Source organism: Panthera tigris, chromosome B1, assembly GCF_018350195.1.
Source record: "Panthera tigris isolate Pti1 chromosome B1, P.tigris_Pti1_mat1.1, whole genome shotgun sequence".
Taxonomy (NCBI): Eukaryota; Metazoa; Chordata; class Mammalia; order Carnivora; family Felidae; genus Panthera; species Panthera tigris.
This window is the reverse complement of record NC_056663.1, coordinates 45,682,773-45,703,558: the sequence shown is the minus strand read 5'-3', so window position 1 is coordinate 45,703,558 and position 20,786 is coordinate 45,682,773. Positions and strand designations below refer to the sequence as shown.

General features: G+C 40.5%; 1 long non-coding RNA gene across 7 annotated transcripts in view; it reads right to left on the bottom strand.

Annotated features, from left to right (window-relative positions):
• LOC122237905 overlaps positions 1 to 20,786 on the bottom strand; it is a 170,019-nt gene that overhangs the window by 135,325 nt on the left and 13,908 nt on the right. The window contains exon 3 of one of the 7 annotated variants that reach the window (XR_006216653.1): positions 902 to 1,051. The exons of the other annotated variants lie outside the window; for them this stretch is intronic. This is a non-coding gene — a long non-coding RNA (uncharacterized LOC122237905). The remainder of the gene's footprint in view (positions 1 to 901; positions 1,052 to 20,786) is intronic. 7 annotated transcript variants of the gene reach the window in all.

Sequence of the window (20,786 nt, the reverse complement as noted above, 5' to 3'; positions counted from 1 at the left end):
AGAATTCATTAGGGCACTTCCATAAATATACCATTTGAATGAGGCCCCAAAGCAGAGAACACAAATACCAATACCTACAGAATGAAGTGAGCAAGTGGAAAGTGTAAAAAACTGGAGAAGAGTGCCCTCTCTAAAAGTCATAGCATATTACCACCATTTAGGAAGGAGGGTGTAGTATGACTTTTCAAATACATCCAGAAATCCAGACATTTAAAAGTGAAATTTCCTGATTTTAAAGTGTTAACTCATTTTTTAAAATTTAAAAAAAATCCTTGGGCCCAACTGTATGTTTCTCTGGTCTTGAATATGACTGTCCTATAAGCTACCTTGAAGTATCTGCAGATGCTATGTTGCTTCTGTAAAATCCCATTCGGTCATAAACATTCGGAAGTATTCTAAGTGTCAAAAGACTTTAAGCACAACAAGGAAATTGCCCTAGACTGAATAGTGATAAATCTTTCTTTACCAAATATAATTTTTCACCTTGGTAAACATTAGTGTATTATGACCTCATCCTAAAGACAGCCTGATAGGGGGCTCAGCAACACCCCTCTCCCCACACATAGACCTAAACATGCACATACTTTTCCCTTTGAGAGTCTATTTGTATGACTTAAATACATGGGAGTTTGCTTCTCGCTGGAGGAGGGCACATTATACAGGGATACTGGGTGTAATAAGGTAATGGAGCAGTGACTACCACTCTCAGTGTCACCTGAACCACAGTGTTTCAGCTCTTGCAGAGAATGGAATTAAAACCGTGGGATGAAACAATTCTTTGAGAGACCTTGGTGAGACTCTGAACCCAAAGAGTGCCCAAGTGAGAAAGTTTTTAACACAGAACCAGGGTGTGAGGTGCATTCTCTTTATTTCTCTTCAGATTATCACATGGTTCCACTACCTGGAAGACTCAGAGAAAGTACAGCTTCATTTGGCACCTCTAAGATGTTGCAGCCCTTAGTGGGTTGGGGTCAGGGATTCAGCACCTTATGGAGAGCAGCAGTAGCAGTGACAAATGTCCTACTTTGAGTCACCTGGCAGCAGCTACCACCTATAAAGAGACCAGAGTCGATATAAGACAACTCATTCCTGCAGACCAGTGAAACCAGCCAGGAAACAACCAGAAAATTGAAACGATATACCTGCCACCATGGCCACCTGTTGCCCTATTGAATGCATTATTCACCCTAATGACATCTACTAGACTGAACTAAGCCAATATACCCATTCAGAGTCGATAGGTTCTTTTTGGTGAAAACTGGTTGCCTCCAGGAATTAGTGTTGACCGGACACAGTTACTCCCTCTTGCAGTGTCATTATTAGATATTATGTTTTTTTTTTTCTAAAAAGCAAGCACCATACCTAATTCTGCCACAAGTACCAACATTTATTAGCAAGCAAAATCAAAACATGCACGTAACCAATCTTGCAAATTTGAAGTCCTCACTCCCCTTCTTTCCACTCTGCCTCTGTAGGTATGCCCCATGCATGAAAGGTTCGTCCTGCCATAGCAAATATTTGGATAGTGAAACCAGCTACATGTCTGGCTTGATTAGAGCAAAGAGTTGTCTATAAAGTGGGGAATTCAGAAATAAGTAGAGTTCTAGACTTAGGGAACTGCTGAAAAAATATTAGCCTGCTGGGATTGTCAGACTATTAATCATGCAATGGTAGATTTTTCTGTACAAATCTTTCTGTTTGACATATATTGACACTATTCATTTCTCCAGTGACATAATTTAATATTATTTATGTTAATTAATAAAGTCTCTGATGCCAAACCAGACTATGATATGTGAAGCACTTTCTATAGTCCCCTCTGAAGACAGCGTGAATTGTGGAATAAGGTTTCACATTCTAACCAATCACCTATGAAATATTCTGAAGTGTAAATTGCTGAGTAGCACACTTCACCTTATGTGACCACCCCTGAAGTATAGATTAATGTTAATTTAGACATGCATATACACCTCACCCTTCAAACTGAAGCACTTCAAATAAAATTTTAGAGTACTGTTTTTAGCCAAGTAATTCACTTTTCAGTAAACTCACTTTACAGTGAAAGAAACCAAGGCCATGTTACTATCCAATCCATCATCTAGGAGTGGCTAGCTCTGTAAAACTGCAGAATGGCTCAGTAAGATGCAATGTTCACCAATGCTATATAAAACAGACACAATGTTAACTAGGAGAAAACACCAAACAAGACAGGGGTGTTGTACATAGATTTGGTATTCACTCTATACCAGCAACCAACAATGGAGCTCTTCTTCCTGAGGGTACAGGTATGGGATTCAAGAGGTCAGAGTGAAAAGATCCTTTCTTAGTTTTGCACACATGACCCTCTCACAAAATTTCATCTTGAGAAGCAGCAAACCTATCCCCCCTTGATAATCAACATCAATTTCCTTGACCAATATTCCAATATCACAAACCTCCCTTCTTCCTGTTTAATCAGTTCCTGGAGAACCCCAAGATATCCAGGTGCATATTATAGCTTCAGATTTAATAGAACCACTGTTTAGCTGTTTAGTGGAAGCACTATTCTCCTGCAATACTAAAATCTTCAAACCGTGGGAGCCCAGGGTCTATCTTGGTACTGGACAACAGAAAGAGTGATATATAGCAGTAACAACACTTTTTTTCCTGACCATTATTTGAGCCTCCTTTCAATATTTGGGGAATTACTCACATTATGATCAAAGAGAGGCAGAGCCTACCACCCGTTTATAGAAGCTCAAGTATTTCCTTTTCAAGATCCTTTTGTAATTAGCACATGGGCATATGATCAAATAGCGAATAACAAGCATTCATTCTCGAACTTGAATACAGAACTGGTAGAGCAAAAAAGTAAGATCAGAGGAAATTTCTCTGAAAGTAGATGTGGGTGCATCCAGTTTCCAAAAGCACCAGCATCTGGAGTGCCAGCATTAGAGTTCATTCAAAGGCCAGGATCACTATGGCACCTGGAGTTCACATTAGTTTCCTACTACCATATAACAAATTACCACCATCTTTTTAGTTTATTTTCATGCAATTTTGTAGGTCAGAAGTGTGGGTGGTTGACTGATTTCTCCACTCTGAGGGTCATAAGGAAGGAATTGAGGTGGTGGCCCACTTGTGCTGTTATCTGGAGGCTCTGGGGAGAGTCTGGAATGGCTCTGCCACAGCACCCTGTTGATTTTGTATGTATCCACACAGGCCATGCCAGCAAGGGCTTAAACCACAGCTTATCTGAGCCTTGGCAGAATGCCTCCTAGAATAGACGAGGGTAGGAAGATTATAGGAAGCATCTCTGAGGCCATTTCCCACTGGACCTATCTCCCCTGGGAGGCGTTCATAACACAGTTGCTCAGCATCTTCCAGATTATGATGCGGTATGGGACTTTCTTTCCTTCCACCTTCTCCCCTCAAAAACAGAGTTGTAGGATATAAAACTGCTTAGCTATACCCTAAAATTTGCTCCTCAGCAATGAGATATTCCACAATTCACATTATAGTCATCTGGTCCCTTTTGCTTAGACATTGTCTTTTTTGGTGTGTGGAAAAAAACACCATGGGAGAACAGATCCTTTGGCTAATCTTCCTTTTGCTGTTTATGCAGGTAATAAACTGCTATCCAAAAGAGGCTCACTGTATCTTTACCAGTAAAAACAGACTGGTCTTAATCTTGACCTTGCCTTGTCTTGGGTGTGCTTGAGGATCCACTTCCAAACTCATTCAGGTTGTTAGCCGAGTTCCTTGTAGTAGTAGGTTGAACTCCCCATGTTTTGGCTAGCTGTCATCAGCAACCTCTCTCAGCTCCTTAAGGTCACTTGTACCCATCATCATGTTGCTGCCTCCATCTTCAAACCAACAACGGTGCAGAGTCCTACTCATGGTTCAAATCTCCCTGACTTCTCCCCTGCCACTCTCTTCTGCATCCAGTCAAAAAAAAAAAAAAAGTTATTTTAGGATTCACATGAGGAAACTGGATCCACCTGGATAAAAATAGTAGACCATATCTTAGGGTCTAACACCTTAAATACATCAGCAAAGCCCCTCCTGTTATGTAGAGCAACATATTCACAGGCTCTGGGGGTTAGGATGTAGACATTCTAATGGCTCCATTTTGCCTGCCACAATTGGCAATAATGTCGGTATCCCAACAGATGAGATGTGTGGCTATGTGGTCCACAAGCTCCGTTATCCAGCACTCTCAGCTACTCAAGCTACTGTGAGGTCCTTATGTGTAAAGATACACATGATTTCCAGCACTGTTGACAAGTACTGCATGAAATTTCTTAGGGCCTAAAATTCTTTTACAAATAATCACAGCTTATAGACAGGCTTACAAATATCTTTCTTCATAACTCTTTAGCAGAAAAGATAGCTTTTACCTCTGTCTCCTTGTTGAGACAGCTCCATCTACGACTTGTGGCATCAATGTCTATAACTCTATGAACTATTTCCTATATTCCTGCATGCCCATTATAATAGAAAGCAATTGACAAAATATGTACCCAAAGACCAGCACTTTGCTTCTCATTCCCAATGAGAAACTCCCAGCCTGCTTGCCCTCCCCCAGTCCTATCCCCAGTCAAGACTATAAGATAAATATCATCCGTAGCTGCAGAGAAGAGTCTCTCCATATCATTTAGTTAATTTATTGGAAGTATGCTGGAACTAGTTGTTCCTCTTCCTCCCAGGGATCCTCAGAGGTAATCCCACGATTAATCCCAGGTAATCCCTGCTTACTTAAGGACCACCTCTACCATACTCTTGTCATTTTACTGCTACCTCCACATCCATTCCCCATACCTTCCTGCCCCTGCAAAGCCTCTACTCTGCAACTTCAATCCCCTCATTTAGGAACAGTAAATCCTCCGACTCTTCATGACTTTGCCTTTACGGAAAACTGACTCTCTGCAAAGAACTCCATTTTCTCTTTGGAGGCCTCTTGTCTCCCTCTTTCATTCCCACACCCTGCAGGGCCAGGAAGCAGTATGAGTGTTCTCCTCACTCGCACCGTTGCTCCTTCCTCTTGCGATAGCCCAGCTCCTCGCATGCTTTGGCCATCAGGATATCCCAGAGGTGCCACTCTCCTTATTGCTGTCATCTACCCTCTCTCATTCCCATTCTGGAAGCCTCTACTCACATTCCACCTTCTTAGTAGAGCTTCCTATGACTGCCACATCAGAAGTCACCCTCTCTCCTCCCCATTTCTTCTCTAACTCCTCATCTTGCTCATTTCCTTCATAGAACTTGCATTGTGAGATGTTTTATTAATTTGTCATTCCATTCATTTAGTGCACGTTCCTCTTGCTAAAATAAGGGAGAGTCCTTGTCTATTTCACAGGTATATCCTCAGTACCTAGAATGGTATCTAACACTTCAAGTAAAACTGCCTACCTGAAATTGGGTTAAATAGCTATACATGTACCTCATAGTTATATAAAGTTCTACCTTCATATTTTACCTAAATAGCCAATTTTTCAGATACTATTCATGGAATAACAGGCTTCCTGTTCCCTAACATGCAGTGTTTTTTCTATTATATATTATATATTTACCTAAGTTCTATTTCATGATTTTCCACTCTGTCACTTGGATGTATACATATGCCTGTTTTGCCAATCTATTTTTAATCACTGTAATTTTATAAACGTTGTAATAACGGGATAGGGCAAATTATTAGTTTTCCCCTTTTAAACTCTTCATAGGAAGTCTTTTCCAGGTGAACGTTAGAGTTCAGACTATTAGGGTACTTTTGATGTTAAATAAAAGTGGAAAAAATCATTTTAAAAAACCCTAAATTTGATTACATAAAAATATAAATTTCTATACATGGGAAAACATCAGAAACAAATGTTGGAGAAGTATTTAAACAATATGTAGCAGTATTTGTGTAGGAGTCAGGCAGATGCTATGATCCTCATAACCTTGGGTCATACTATTCCCCTGGAGCCCTCTAGCCCCTACCTGCTGGCAGGCTGCCCAACTGCCACGGAATGCTTAGGAGAGGGAATAGATGTTCAAATCAGTCTCTTACTTGGAAGGATCTGGGAATTGGTCTGAAAGGGAGAACAGGAAGCTTGACGGCATTCAAATGACTGGTAAACTGGACAGAAAGCAGAGCATTAAGGAGTATGTGGGAAAGAAAGTGCCAGAGCCTAAAGATCAGTGAGAAAACTGGGTCCAAGAAAAGTGTGAAGCTGGCCTACTCACTGCCTGCCATAGAAATACCTCCACTCTTGGATCACCGATGCTGTCTGAGGAGGAAAGGCCCGGCCTGTGATATAATTGACAAACTCAACTACTATCTAGTATGGGAAACCTTTTCCGAAGAGCTGGTTAAAAAACATAGAGAAACCTACCTGCTTGCCAACGAGAGAGAAGAACCTCCGTGTTGGTTAGGGAATGTGGGGAACAGCAGTGGGCTCTTTGTCAAGTACTCTGAGACATAAGGAGTAACCACCATGGAAACATACAAATGTCTGATCTTTATGTTAGTTCCTCCTCTTCCCCATCCAAGTCCCTAAAAAATAATGTGGCAAGAGAAGCCCCAGAAGTGCTTCATCAAGAAGGGTGAAGCTCTGAACATTAAGATTTATAGAATGGCAGAAATTTGCAATTGCTGGTAGGTGAGGCCAGGACATCTATGAGTTACAAAGGAAAGAGTGGAAAGGTTAATACTGTCTTTAATATAAAAGATATTCTTAACACTGAAGCAAAGAAAGGACTGCCTTTCCAATGGGGAAAAAAATGTCAATGGATAGCCACAGATAATTTCCTAGTGAATGGAGGAAACTGGAGTATGTCACCCCAACACATGCTTCTTTGACACAAAAATTTTAAGCTGAAGGCAATTAAGAAACAGTAAATGCAGAAAAAGCTCCCCTTTTCTAGTTAAAGGCAGGATATAAATTCTTCTTTCACTGGAGATAAACTCTTATCGGCCCAGAGAGGGCACCAGAGGAGTCTGCAAATAAACCTTAGTTAAACTAACCTTTATTTTCCAGTTACTTCTTCACCATTTACTACCTATAGCACAAAACCCTTTGTCTTGTCAATTCTTCACATGTTTATTGTTTATAAAGCTTCCTGTTCTGGTCACTTCTTTGGGTCTTCATTTTTTGTATTGTGAAAGTTCCATGCACATGTAAAAATTCAATAAAATTTGTATGGTTTTCTCCTGTTCATCTGTCTCCACCAGTGTCATTTCCATACCCAGCTAGGGACACAAAGAGGGTGGAGAAAACCTTTTTTCTGCCCTACCTGAAGCATTATGACTTATGAGTGCACATGTACAAATACTCAATTTAAAAATGAAAGAAGAAGGGGCGCCCAGGTGGCTCAGTCGGTTGAGTGTCCGACTTCAGCTCAGGTCATGATCTCACAGTTCATGAGTTCGAGGCCCACATCAGGCTCTGTGCTGACAGCTTGGAGCCTGGAGCCTGCTTCAGATTCTGTGTCTCCCTCTCTCTGCCCCTCCCCTGCTCATGTTCTGTCTCTGTTTCTCAATAATAAATAAACGTTAATTTTTTTTTAAATGAAAGAAGAAATAAAAATTAAAATGATAAAAAAACACTAAACATTTGAAACATGTTCAACATGACAGTGTGGGTGAAAGAGAGAAGACCCAGGAAATCTAGTAGGAGTGAAACAATACAAGCTGTCCAAGAAGAGATTTGACGATTAATATCCAGCACTTAAAAATGCTCATATTCTTTGACATAGTCATTTCACTTTTAGGACTCAATCTAAGAAAATCACTAGAGAGGGAAGAAATATTTACAAAGACACTTACTGCAGCACTTTTATAATAAAAACATTGAAAACCTAAACAGAGAATGACGAAATAATTAAGATAATATAATATGTATTACACAGCCATTGAAACAATGTTTTAAAGTAATTTTAGGGACGTGAAAATATTTAATGTCTAATGTACAATAGAAGGAGAAAATAGGATGCAAAACTGTATAGTATGATTACCCACAAGCCATAAAATCACTGAACTGTACCTCAGACATCACCCAGGCCCCAGCAATCATTTTATGGATGAAGAAATTAAGGTTCAAAGAAGAAAGTAAGGATGAGAGAGGATAAATGACTTCCCCCAAAGTCAGAGAGGGAGTTCAGAGCAGACAGGGACCGGAAGTTCTAGGTCCCCCCACTCCTCATTCATAGTTCACGGAATTTGTTCCCATCAAGTTCTTGACTCGAAGTTTTAGGGATTTCTAACCTCCACCATCATTGCCACACCTCTCTCTCATTGGCATTTCCCTTATCAGCCAGTTATGACTCAAAATCAGGCTGCCTTATCTCTAAATCCATATCTGACTGGAAAAAAGTGAATCCTTTTTTAGCCACTTTGCATTGTCTCTTCTCTAAATTATTCCGTTCTTATCTGTACCATATCATTAACGCTTTAGGAAATATGCATTCCTGAGGGAAATGCCCCAAAGCCATCTCAAATTCACAAGTTTGAAAATACTGCTATTACATAGCATTTCCTCCATAAAATGTCATAAAGTATAACTTAAAATTTTAAGTGACCCCCTTAGACAATTAATGATTCCATAAATTCAGTACTAAAGTATTTTATATAGCTATTAAAATAAATTCTGGTGGAAGCAATTGCCGAAGTAGTTTCACAGATTTGCTTACTCTTGTTTCTCCGAAGAGTACATCACAGTTCTGAGTTGAACTCACCATTTGACTCCTTAATATTATTTTCCAGCTGAGAAACATAAACTGTGGAGTCACTTAACTCTCATCCCAACCCTAGTTGTTGACTTTCTTTCAAGGTCATTTTTCAAAATATATGAATGTGGGGTTTCAGTTTAGTTTAGGTTTGTTTGTTTGTTTGTTTTTAATTCAATCACAGGCTACTGCCTGTAAATAGATGGTGCTACGTAGAGAAATGAGTTAGTCAAGATTTAGATACTGGGAAGCCCGCTAAGTTCATCCACTAAGAGACTCGCCATCTTAGCCCATTCTAGAACATTAAGTTCAAATTTACGAGCGCTGTTAAGTTACTAATTACTACTACATGTTCCTAAATAATTGAAATTTAAAATGTTCTCCTTGAATGCCAAGAATCTACTCTATTTCTGTTTTCTTATGGGTTTTGATTCCCAGTAAGACACTTTATAGTCTATTTTTACTATCTTATGCCTAGCTTATTCCCTTTCCAATTAGTGTAGATAGATATTTTGCTTCTCTTCACCCCATTTCCAGCATAAAACAGTTGCTCTGACTTGCCCACTTGGCTGTGTGACATGAGCTCTGCAAACGAAGCTGGCTCAGATTGTTAATGGGACAAGAAAGGAAAGTCTAAAATCCATGTTCTTGGGACCCATGTTCTTAGATCTTACACAAACAAACCTTCGCTTTCCCACATTATCCCAAAGGGGATGCTTTTCTCTATATTATAAGAGATTAAAATACACCATGATCTATCAAGTCTTCTCACCAATGAAAACAGAATGAGAAGCATGTCATTTAACATCATGAATGAAAGGGGGTAAATTTCATCTTTAATGTATACTGGAGGCATCAAGTCCCATGGTCCCTTGCAATAAAGTTCAGATGAACACTCTAATCGTCATGTTCTTCCTTCCTTCTGCAGGAAATACCAGTTCACCTCAGAGCTATTCGACAGGCATGTCAAAACATAGTCTGGCTTTGTCATGCTGAAGACTGTGAAAGTGTCTACCTTGTGGTCCAGTGAGCCAGAAACCTAGACTGCTTACAGGTGACACCAAGCTGGGATCTGTCCATTGCTACTCATATACTTGGGGATTTGAACAAGTTAATTACTTTGATTTGAGTTTACTCTTTAATATTTTTCTGGTATAAATTTGCTTTGGTTAAATGAATATTTTAAAGGTTGTTTTCAATGATTATAATAAAATTCAGAAACTGTAACTCTTCAAGTCTAGTAAATAAACTTCCACTTTATTTACCTGATAAATACTATGCAGGCTTTACCACTGTTCCCATGTGGTAACCAAGTCCTCCCAATTTTACCTCTTAAATATACATCCGTCCATTCTTCTCTGACTGTACCAGCATTATTGAATATCACACCGCCATATTCTCTGACATGGACTTTGATGATCATTTTCTTTTTTCTTATATTTTTAAATATTTATTTATTTTGAGAGAGAGAGAGAGTATTCAGGGGAGGAGCAGAGAGAGAGAGAATCCTAAGCAGGTGGCACATTGTAAGCACAGACCCCGAGGAGGGGGTTAATCTCAAAAACCATGAGATCATGACCTGAGCCAAAACCAAGAGTCAGATGCTTAACTGAAATGAGTCACCCAGGCGCCCCTGATGATCATTTTCTATTCAGGTCCCCCATCAATTTCTTCAGAGTCTCTCACTGGTTTTTTGTATGTTTTCCTCCCCTGTACACCTATCTCCTCCACTAAACTCATGTTTTAAAATACGGACAGATTTTACCAGATGCTATGGAGGATGCAAAAGAAGATATACAAATTTCAGCTGATTTTTTTTGATTTATCAAGATAAAATCAATATAGAAGAGGTTAATCCTTACTGCCAACCAATCAAGGAACTTGCACGTTAAAAACATATGTATGGAAGGGTTAATCTTATTCCAGCCACCGACACCAAACACTGGATGGCAAATGATGTATTATAGGTTCTAACTCCTTCCTGATGCATCTTGGAGCTATGGGGCTATTTCCCTGTTCTGCTCACATTCTCTGGAGTTGAGACCTTCCAGATGACCTGCGCCCACCTTCCACACTCCACTCCTTCCTGTCTTCTAGAGGACGGCAGCATCTTCAAACACCACAACCTCCTAATCCGACTTCTTAGGAGAACTTTCCTCTGTGTTGGCTGCAAAATGCTAATTAGGTGTGGTGACTGGCCTCGTCTCTCCAGTGTGCCCTGTCTTCTCTTCTCTCCATTCCCAGCTCCATTCTTTCCTCCTTAGTCTGAAGGTCTTCCCTTAGATACAATGTAATTTCCAAATTAGAGTGTTGGAGGTGATGGGGTAGTTACACAAGGCCATAAAAGATCCTTCATTAGCATCAAGTCCCCTTTGTAAGGAACCTTGAGGGCCTGAAGGAGGAAGGAGGTTTAAACTTTCTGCAGGGAAGAGCCTCAGATGCTGAAGATTTCACCGCCCAACAGAAAGGTGGCAGCTTGCAACAAACCAGTCTGCAGAGCAGTGTTGCTTAACGGTGATGTAGACGAGGAAAAGAATTTTCCACACTCCTGGGGTCTCTGGCTGGGTATGACAATTAAACTGATAAACACAGATGAACAAGAGAAAAGCATACACAATAAAAATTGAATTTTTTACATGTACAGGGGAGCCCTCACAAGAGAATGAAGGCCCAAAGAAGTGACCAGAGCAGGAATCTTTTATACCTTTTGAACAATGAAAAATACATGTGTGGAGAATTGACAAGATGAAGGAGTTTGGGCTAGAGGTAATAAACAGTGAACTACATGGTGAATTCCCTGTCTCTGGTGATAAGAATATCTTCTTTCCTCCAGATATGGGAAGATAGCTTTCACATAGGAGTTTTATGACCTGTTGCAGGGGAGAGAAGGGCAAGGGGCATGGGAAGTCAGAGTGACCTTCTTGCTTCTGTCATTTAAAAAAAAATTCCTAACAGTATTTAATATTTTGAGACAGCATGCCCTGAACCCCATCAGTGAGAACACAGATTCTGGAGTCTACTAGACTGCAGACTGGGCTTTGAATCAAAATCACCACTTGTTAGCTCAGAAAACTTGGACAAATTGCTGGATTTCTCTGGACCTCAAGTTTTTAATCTCTGCAGTTGTGATGATTTCGTAAGACAATCTACACAAAATGTTTAATAGGGAACCGTATGCTCAGTAAATGACAGCTATTATTATTGAGTGTTCAAAGTGCTATCCCACTGGAGGCTTAATACTTTAATTTACAAACTGCTTTCTTCATAGCAATCTTCACCCTCATGCAATCTATGAGGCAGACAGGGTAGATATATTATCTCCCAGGAGACTGGTGGGTGTTTCTGTTTCTGTTTTTGTTTTTTTTTTTTCCCCCCAGATGCAGTAAGTATCAAAATCAAGACTCAAAGCCATCCCTTGAGGGTCCAGGGCACTTACCCCTGGCCACAAAAGACCTCTTGATTCTCCAGGGGAGGAGACACCATCTACAGAGGCCATGATTCCCTTGTGAATAATGTTTCTAAATAATGTGTAGTAGTGTGTTTCGGTTGTTTTAATTCCAGCTACTTGATTCAGCCAGGCAGTATTACAGCTAAGAAGTCCAGCTATTATGTGCTGTCAGTTTAATGATTCTAGAAGCAGGTGATTTCTATTAGAAGGCTAGTGATAGGGGCTCCTGGGTGGCTCAGTTGGTTGAGCGACTGACTTCAGCTCAGGTCATGATCTTGCAGTTTGTGAGTTTGAGCTCCGTGTTGGGCTCTGTGCTGATGGCTCAGAGCCTGGAGCCTGCCTCGGATTCTGTGTCTCCCTGTCTCTGCCCCTTCCCTGCTCATGCTCTGTCTCTGTCTCTCAAAAATGAATAAATGTAAAAAAAAAAAAAAAAAAAAGATTAGAAGGCTAGTGCTAGACTGACCATTAGGTAGAAATGCATGTTTTTCAAACTAGGAACTCTCAGCAAATAGGGAAGCAGAGCAGGCTTATCCCCAACACCATACCCAATAGAAAGGCTAGTGATGTGATGATCTGATGATCTGGTGTTGCCTGGCCAGGCTAGGGTACTAAACTCTGCACACCTCCACTACCTACTGTTGCCTTGTTCCAGAAGTAAGACACATATGGAATAGTAGGATGAGGGAGACTGACAACCAGTGTGTGACAGAGTCAGAAAGAAGAGTCTAGAAATCAAAAGGGCTCCCAGAAGCTAATTTTTCTGCTACAGAGGGGATCAGGAGGAACCCAAAAAGCCAAGTAAGAGGGTCCATCTTTCCTACAGAACCACTGCCTTTCTGGAAGAAATGAGTTCAATTGTTCCTATCTTTCTGTGCTTTGTTCTGCGTCATAAAATTAAACGGGAAACATTTTTAAGATTCTCTTGCCAATTTCTTGATTTCTGTGGTGAACTCTGCCTCTGATTGAGATCATTCTTGTAAGGTGGTCTTTGCTACAAAAAAGCTCATGCTAAAGAAGATATTTTGAGTGGAGAAGTAATACCATTTATTATTTTTGTTCTTTTCCCAAGCTGACTAATCCACAGATGAAGCTTCAGGGCAAGGATTAACTTTTGCAAACACAAGTTACAGTTTTCCTGACATACAAAATCCAGGGAGTAAAGGCATCCTGAGTAACCTTTCCCAAACCATTAAGATTTATGTGCACAGTCCTAACTTCACTCCCTCCAACTTCACTGAGGTGAGCCAAGGTATTTGCAAACAAAGGACAGCCACAGGCTCTCCTTGATCTTGATGTCATCCAGGACTCCCTCCTTCCTCTTACTGTGAGCAGGAACTGCACAGGTGTAATTTTCCAAGGGTTTATTTGGATGTATCCCAGGGCTAAGAAGCCTAACTTTCCCTTTAAAACAAAAACAAAAACAAAAACAAAAACACTCTTCAGGGTAAAAGTTAGTTAATGTTGCTCCCTAGTGGCAAGATTTCCAAGGAGCAATCTTTGGTGAATAACTGCACTGACACTTGCAAGGCAAGGACCTGGCCCTTGACACCACTGATTACAGGCAAGTGTAAACGTAGAGAGGAGTGCTCTTACTCTCTCAACGATGGCTATTCCATGGAGTTTGACTTTCTCAACTAGCAAATAAATTCTTGCAGCCAAATTGCTACGCTTGCTCCTTTCACTATCTCTCTTGGCCAGAAAGGATTTGATCCTTATCTCTTTTATAGCACTTTTAGTTTTCACACCATCAGTTCAGTGCCTGTTAGAAGTGAGATTAAAAGATATTTTTAAATATTCAAGAGCTCCAAAGATTTTACCAAACAAGCTCACCACCAGTCTTTGATGACTACTCAACATCATTGGCTTATCATTTTTCTCCAAAATCCTATGTCTTTGCATGGGTTAAGGCAGCTCTATTTTCACAAACTAAAGAATAAATTCCTCTGCCCTGGTCTTAGTTTCCTCGTTTTTAAAAATAAATGAGGAGGACTTAGGGATAAACTGATTTAATGTTCAGTAATTCTTGTGCCTCAGTGCTCATCTACATAGTTTTTGCATATTATATTCCAAAGGGCCTTTACTTCAAGGACATCTTGAGAAAAGAAAGTAAATGTATTAATGCAACAGTTACTTTCACTCTCTATATCAAGGGCATTGCTTATGGAGGCAGTTTTTAGATAAATGCAATTAAAATCACAATACTGATGAAGAAAGTCAGAAATACCAATAAAGAGAGCAACATTATTCTTTCAGGGGAGAAATAATAGAGCTAGTGAATATGCAAAGTTGTGTCCTAGAAGATGGTAACCAGTTTCAGAGGACTTCATTTGCCTCGTGTATGTACCTTGTACCATTCGTTGGGATTTTCCTTAAAACATGTAGATTAAAATAAATTTGTCTTTACAAAGTAGTTTTGTATCTATAGAGTTTTAGTTTCTCTCCTGAGAATAACTGGAAAAGTGCTGGGCTCTCCTCAAACCAAAGATGGAGCAGGAGGTCAGTCTGTTCTTTCGTCTCCTGCCAAAGCTTGCAAGGAGACAGTGGGGTTTGGAGATGAGTGTCTGGGCAAATGTGTCAATTCAATGGGAGCCGATTCAGAAGAGACAGCTTTCATCTCCTGTGCCCTTGGTGACAACTCCGTTTTTCAACCTAATCTTCAAGTTGGGTAAGACTGCCCAGAGACTCAAAGAAACACACATTTCTTTGAAATTATCATTTTGGAAACACACTCACCTGGCAACCAGCTGCCGGGACAATGCTTGATGACTCTCCTTAATCTTTTCAATGTTAGACTAATAATTCCAAATGGGAGCAGTAGAGAAGATGGGCAAAGGGATGACCTAGTGACCTCTGCATTGAATCCCTGGCCAGAATTGCTGGTTCGAGCTGCCAACGGTGAGCCTCCGCTTGTGTTTCTCTCACACCACTTTGCCTGGTGGGCATTAAGCATTCTGATGAAATCACCAGCTTCATGTTCAGCTGGCCTGATTGCTGGAGAGACTGCATTATTCATTCTCACGGAAAGATTTTTTTAGTATTCTCGAGGATCCATAGAGATTATATTTTAAAAAATACAAAAACTCCAGAGTTACCAACAGTTTAATTTATCCCTTCTATTCTTTCCAAAGGGGCAGAGTAAGAAAGAGCCTGAACAGAAAATGGGTTTTTGGTGAGACTGTTTGGAAGCCCTGTATTTTATATGATTGGGTGTTCCTCTCTTCGTTCTCAAGTTTCTGTTTTTGTTTTCTCCTTTTTATTTCTCTTCCAGAAGGGTCCTCCATTCTTCTTAAAAAAACAAAAACAAAAACAAAAACAAAAACAAAAAACAAAAAACAAAAAACAAACAAAACCTGGCTGCCTGCTAATTCCCTGTGAAATACTTCCATCTACTGGCCAAATGGAGAAGGCTCACGTCTTAAATTTTGGTTGTTAATACTTGTACCAGGATTGAAGACCACCCTCCAAACATTTTGTGCAGTAATTAGGAACCACAAATGAGAAAATTAAAAAGATTGAGGAAATTCTCCACTTTGCACTTAGAAATCCTCTAATATATTTGACATACATATGGGCTCACGTATGCAGTTTGCAAACACCCAGAATGAGGCATAACTGCAGTACCACAGAAAGCAAATTAGTGAGAAAAGGAATGGGAGGTTGGACAGGGAGAAGAAGAGCGGGTGTCTCTGGCAAACCGGTTAGCATATCTCTAGTCAGATCACACGGGGAAAGAGGCTCGGGTGCAAAGATGGAATCAGAGACTGTGACCAACATAACCATATTCCCTCTACGGAGAAAAATAATTCTGTGAGACCCGAGAAGAACTCAAATTGAGTGAGTTCCAAGTTAATTTATCAGAGAGGACACCCCCTCAGTAAAAAGCCACTCAGAAATTCTTCCTTTTTGTTCATTTTTTTAAAAGACTCCATCTAGAGGATGTGGTTAGACACTTGGTATGTGGAAAAGAGTTTACAATCTAGTCGAGTCATAATCTAGGATTATAGAATCAAAAATTCATGTTTTGAAGCTGGTAACAATCTCAAATACCAGTAGTAGCCCCCTTGTTACACTAATGAGAAAATTAAGATGGGGAAGCATAAGAAGTTTGTCCAAAGGCTTAGGCTTTCAGTAGTAACCAACAAATCTGATGAAAAGAGAAAAACATAACTCAAGGTTTCTGTATGGATTTTCACTACGATTACATTGTTTATAATATCAGCCTCTCCAGAGCTGATAGTTTCTAAATACAAACCCACAGACTCACCAAAATAATGTAGATATTAGATTGAGTAAAAGTGCCTACCACAGTGGAACGTCTTGCTGTGGTCTGTCCACTTAGAATAAATAGGGGACAACAGAGTGAGTTAAAAAGAACAGTGAATTTTTTAAAGCGCGAGTCATGGATCTGAATCATATTCCCTTAAAAATAAGCCTTTTCTAAAAGTAGTTTATTGACTATCCCTCCTATTGCATGACACTTGAGGAGAGTTAAACCAAAAGTAAAAATGAAAACTTAAGAAGGTGAAAGGTAAAGAATCAGTGACTAAAAAGCTTCATGTAAACACCTTGAGAGACTGAGGCTATAATCTGTAAGTAACATTCCCCAAGCTATAGATACATTAAATGGACAAGAAGATGTTTACCCCAGAAACCTGATATATTTTCACTAGCATGTGAGTGTTCTGTGGAACTGAAACCATCTTCATCCCTGACTTGAGACTATGTTCTGCCATTGAGGCACCACCTGAGCCTAGTACTTCTTAACCACTATGTTTGACAGACAGGGAGGATGTTCATTGGGGTAGGAAATGAATCTCTGCTTGTAGAGACAGAAGGTATACAATTCACTGCGATGGGTGGATTTAGGCCCTTAAAAGATAACATTATAATATGATTATTACTTTGACAAGCATTACACACACACACACACACACACACACACACACACACACTCATGAGTCCTGCTACTTACTTAAAAAATGAAGTTCTTACGTTTGTCAAATCTGGCACATTTCTTGAATGGTAAATTTTTTAATGTTTAATGTTTTTATTCAATCCCATTATAAATTTACAATTTTTCCAGAATATTTGAGTGCCCAGAGGTAAATTACAGAGAAGTATACAAAGTGAAGCTGTTTTTCTAATTGAACGTTATAAAATTGATCTGAATGGGCAAAAAAAAAAAAAAGTTCTTCAGTCATGTAGTCTTCATTTCTTAGACGGAGTTTCAAAGGCACAGCATGAATGGTCCCAAGAACAACCCAGAAGTACCAGCTGGAAATGCAAGGTAGCTTTGGAAGGTCCTCGCTCTCGTCTCCCACAGGCACGTGAGCACATGTTACCTCCTGGACCGGACGGACGCCCGCCAGCTTGTCTCCAGCAGCCAACACATCTCGCCTGCAGCAGAGTGTTCTCTGTAAGCCAGGGTGACCCCCTTATAACTGGGATTCAGTCACTTACCTTCCTTCTCTGAAACCCTTCAAATATTTCCTCTTGTTTTTGGGGTGTTTGTTTGTCTGTTTGTGTTTTCTAATCCTAAACTGGAACACAAGACAAGGCCTTGCATGATCTGGTTCCTTTCAAAGGCAGCTGGCCTTCTCTGGGGTCATTACTGTCCATCCAACCACCGCCTTCAGGATGCCGTCCTCCTTCCCACCCTGGCCCACGATGGTGCTGTGAGCACTGACGGGAGGGCCAGTGCTTGCTGCCAGCCTCTCCTGCCCCCCAGGGGATCGGGCTGAAGTAGCATGCATGTCACGCTTCAGACCTCAGTTTCACGCACAACGTGCTCACGGCAGCTCCTGGCCTCTCACCTAGATTAGGATCTTCCTTCCACCCCTTGTTTTTGTCCCCCACTTTTTCCAGTTGCTAATTATAAACATGTTCCTCAAGTTAATTGTAAACGCTTTGAGGGGATGAACTAGGTTTGTTTTGTTGACCATTGTGCTTTGACTGTGCTCAGCACATAGTACACACTCAACACACACACACACACACACACACACACACACGACAAACATTCTGGCTGACAGAGATAGCCAACATAGCAGTTATTTTTTTCGTTAAACTATCAAGTGCAAGGAGACTCCTTTCTCAGCTGTTATAAAAGGTAAAGTGGTTTCAAAGTTGTCCGTGTCTCTAGTTCTGAACGCTTAATTGCTACCAAGCTACAAATGGCAGCTTTTCCTTCATCGCACACTTCTACCACAATAACTCGGTAACTCAGAAAAGTTATCAAATTTGAACCTGTTACAAAGATATTAATGCTTTGAATGCCACTTGATCTAAATCATATGCCCTTTCCGCTACACATACACATACTATACCACTCGACACACATACACTGCTCACACAAGCACACACGTCACCATGCGCACAAACACACACACACACACACTCAGGGCACACGTCCACACCCCCCGCACACCGTGTACCGTGCGTACATAAACGCACTGCAGGTGGCACGCTGCCTTCATGAAACTAGTTTGTAATGAGAGGTGGGAAATATGCAGTAGAGAAATAACTTGGGTTAAGGTCCATGTAGAGTCAGCATTTCCTCCACTTAAATATTTTTAAGGATCTAGGATTTTACTCATTCAATCACCAGATGTTTATTAAGATCAAGTGACTTGCCAGGCATGTGGCATGTGCATTACTTGACACAATCTACTCAGTAATGAATAAAACAAGTATGATTCCTAAGATTGTGGAGTTTACTCTTAGGAGGGAAGACAGAAAATAAACCAGGCGACAGGAAAATACTGTAATTGTAAGAAGCGCTATGAGGGAAAGGGCCGTAAAGAATACTGACCGGCCCTCCTTTCTGTAGGATGGTCAGGAGAGTGTGATGAGACATTTACATGGAGACCTGTAAAGAGCAGCTGCTGGAGACACGGGTGTGTATTTTACACAGAGGGAGCAGTGTGTTGGAAAGACCTGGAGAAAGAAAAGGCTCTGCACATTCTTGTAGCCAAGATGAGGCCGTGTGGACAGAGCACTCCGCAGATGAGAAAGTGCAAGTGTAGGGTGCGGGGGGACCAACTATCCCAATCTACCCAGGACCAAGGGTGCTCTCAGGGTGTTAGAATCTCAATACCGAAGCTGGGATAGTCCCAGGGAAACCAGATGACCCAGACACCCCAAGTTCAAGATAAATTTGGACAGACTGACTTTGAAACCATCTTCATATTTCTTGACTCCGCTGTGGAAACTAATATTACCATCACCATAACATAAAATTAGAGGGCCAAACTAGCTGGCTGTTTCATTGATATTGAATCTTTTTATTCTCACAGGACAATTTCTGGGAAAAGGGAAAAGATGTCTAGATAGCATCTTGGAAAGAACTGGTAATACTTTGACAACATTAAATAGAGAAAGTTAAGAAAATTTCATTGATGATGATAGCTTAACCACTACTTAAGATGAATCAGACTAAGTAAATGAGCTCTAACTTGGAAACTGTGATCTTATTTTCCAAATACCTACAGGCGCCTGCACCCATGTGTGCATGTGATATAAACACATAATTTTTCCTTCCTTCCTTCCCCTCCTTCTTCCCTTCCTTCCTTCCTCTTTTCTTTATAATTAGTGCCATTCAGAAAAGGAACTGAAATAGTTAATGGTTATCCTTGCTTGTTTTGTGTTTTATGCCTTTCAAAATACGATAATACGACCTTGTTGAATCCCCATAGTAACTCCATCAAGTATGTTATTATGTTACTTTCAACATAAGACTGTGAAAAGTAAAGTGACTTGTTAGGCATCACACAGCAACTGAATTCAGGGCTCCCAACTCTTAGACCAGAGTCCTTCCTAATATTTCCCTAATGCTAGCTTCATGACTAGATTTTGTGAAAATTATAGCTCAGCCTAGAATAAGGAACTAGAACTGTGGCAGCAGTTCTAGGCAATGTTATAATTCTCTTCTAGAAATAGTCTTCCACACAGAGCAGAAGCGTGGCAAGCTCCAAAGGACAATAACATTTCTCCTGGGTCTCATCACCTTGTGTCATGCCATCTTCACAATAACTGGAGGTGGGGGGGACTAGGCCCCCCATCAGGCTGACATTTTGCCTGTCACTTGTGTGCACTGAAGGGCATGACATTTCCTACACCTTTGAAAACATCATAAAAAATAAAGGAAATAGTTCTCATTCTGAACTTTACCTCTGCTGGACCAAAGTGTTTGCTGACAGGGCAGGGATAAAAGCAAGAAAGGGGAGGGTTCCCTAAAGAAGAGATAAGGGGAACATTCCTGGGCTCAAATATTTAACAACTGACCAATGCTTGTACTGGTAAAATCACCTTCTACAATACCTGCACTATCGTGCCTTTCTTATTGACGAGCTAAACACAAGTCTTGAAGTATTCTCTCATCTGTCTGTCCAAGATCACTGAGAATGTGGCATCTGCTCCAGTGAAGAATCAATTCACTGACACACAGATTGCTGGATGCCATTTCACTCTAAGTTATTCTGAAGGTGTCTGCAACAAACCAAATATATAGCCCATTGACCATAGCCATGAAGGCTATAATTTCCTCTAGGTCAGAGAGAAAGTCCGTAACAGAATCAGACCTAGAATTCTGGTCTTCTGAAGACCCATGTTGTGGACCCTGGTCTTCTCCTTCTGTTCATTCATTTGCATC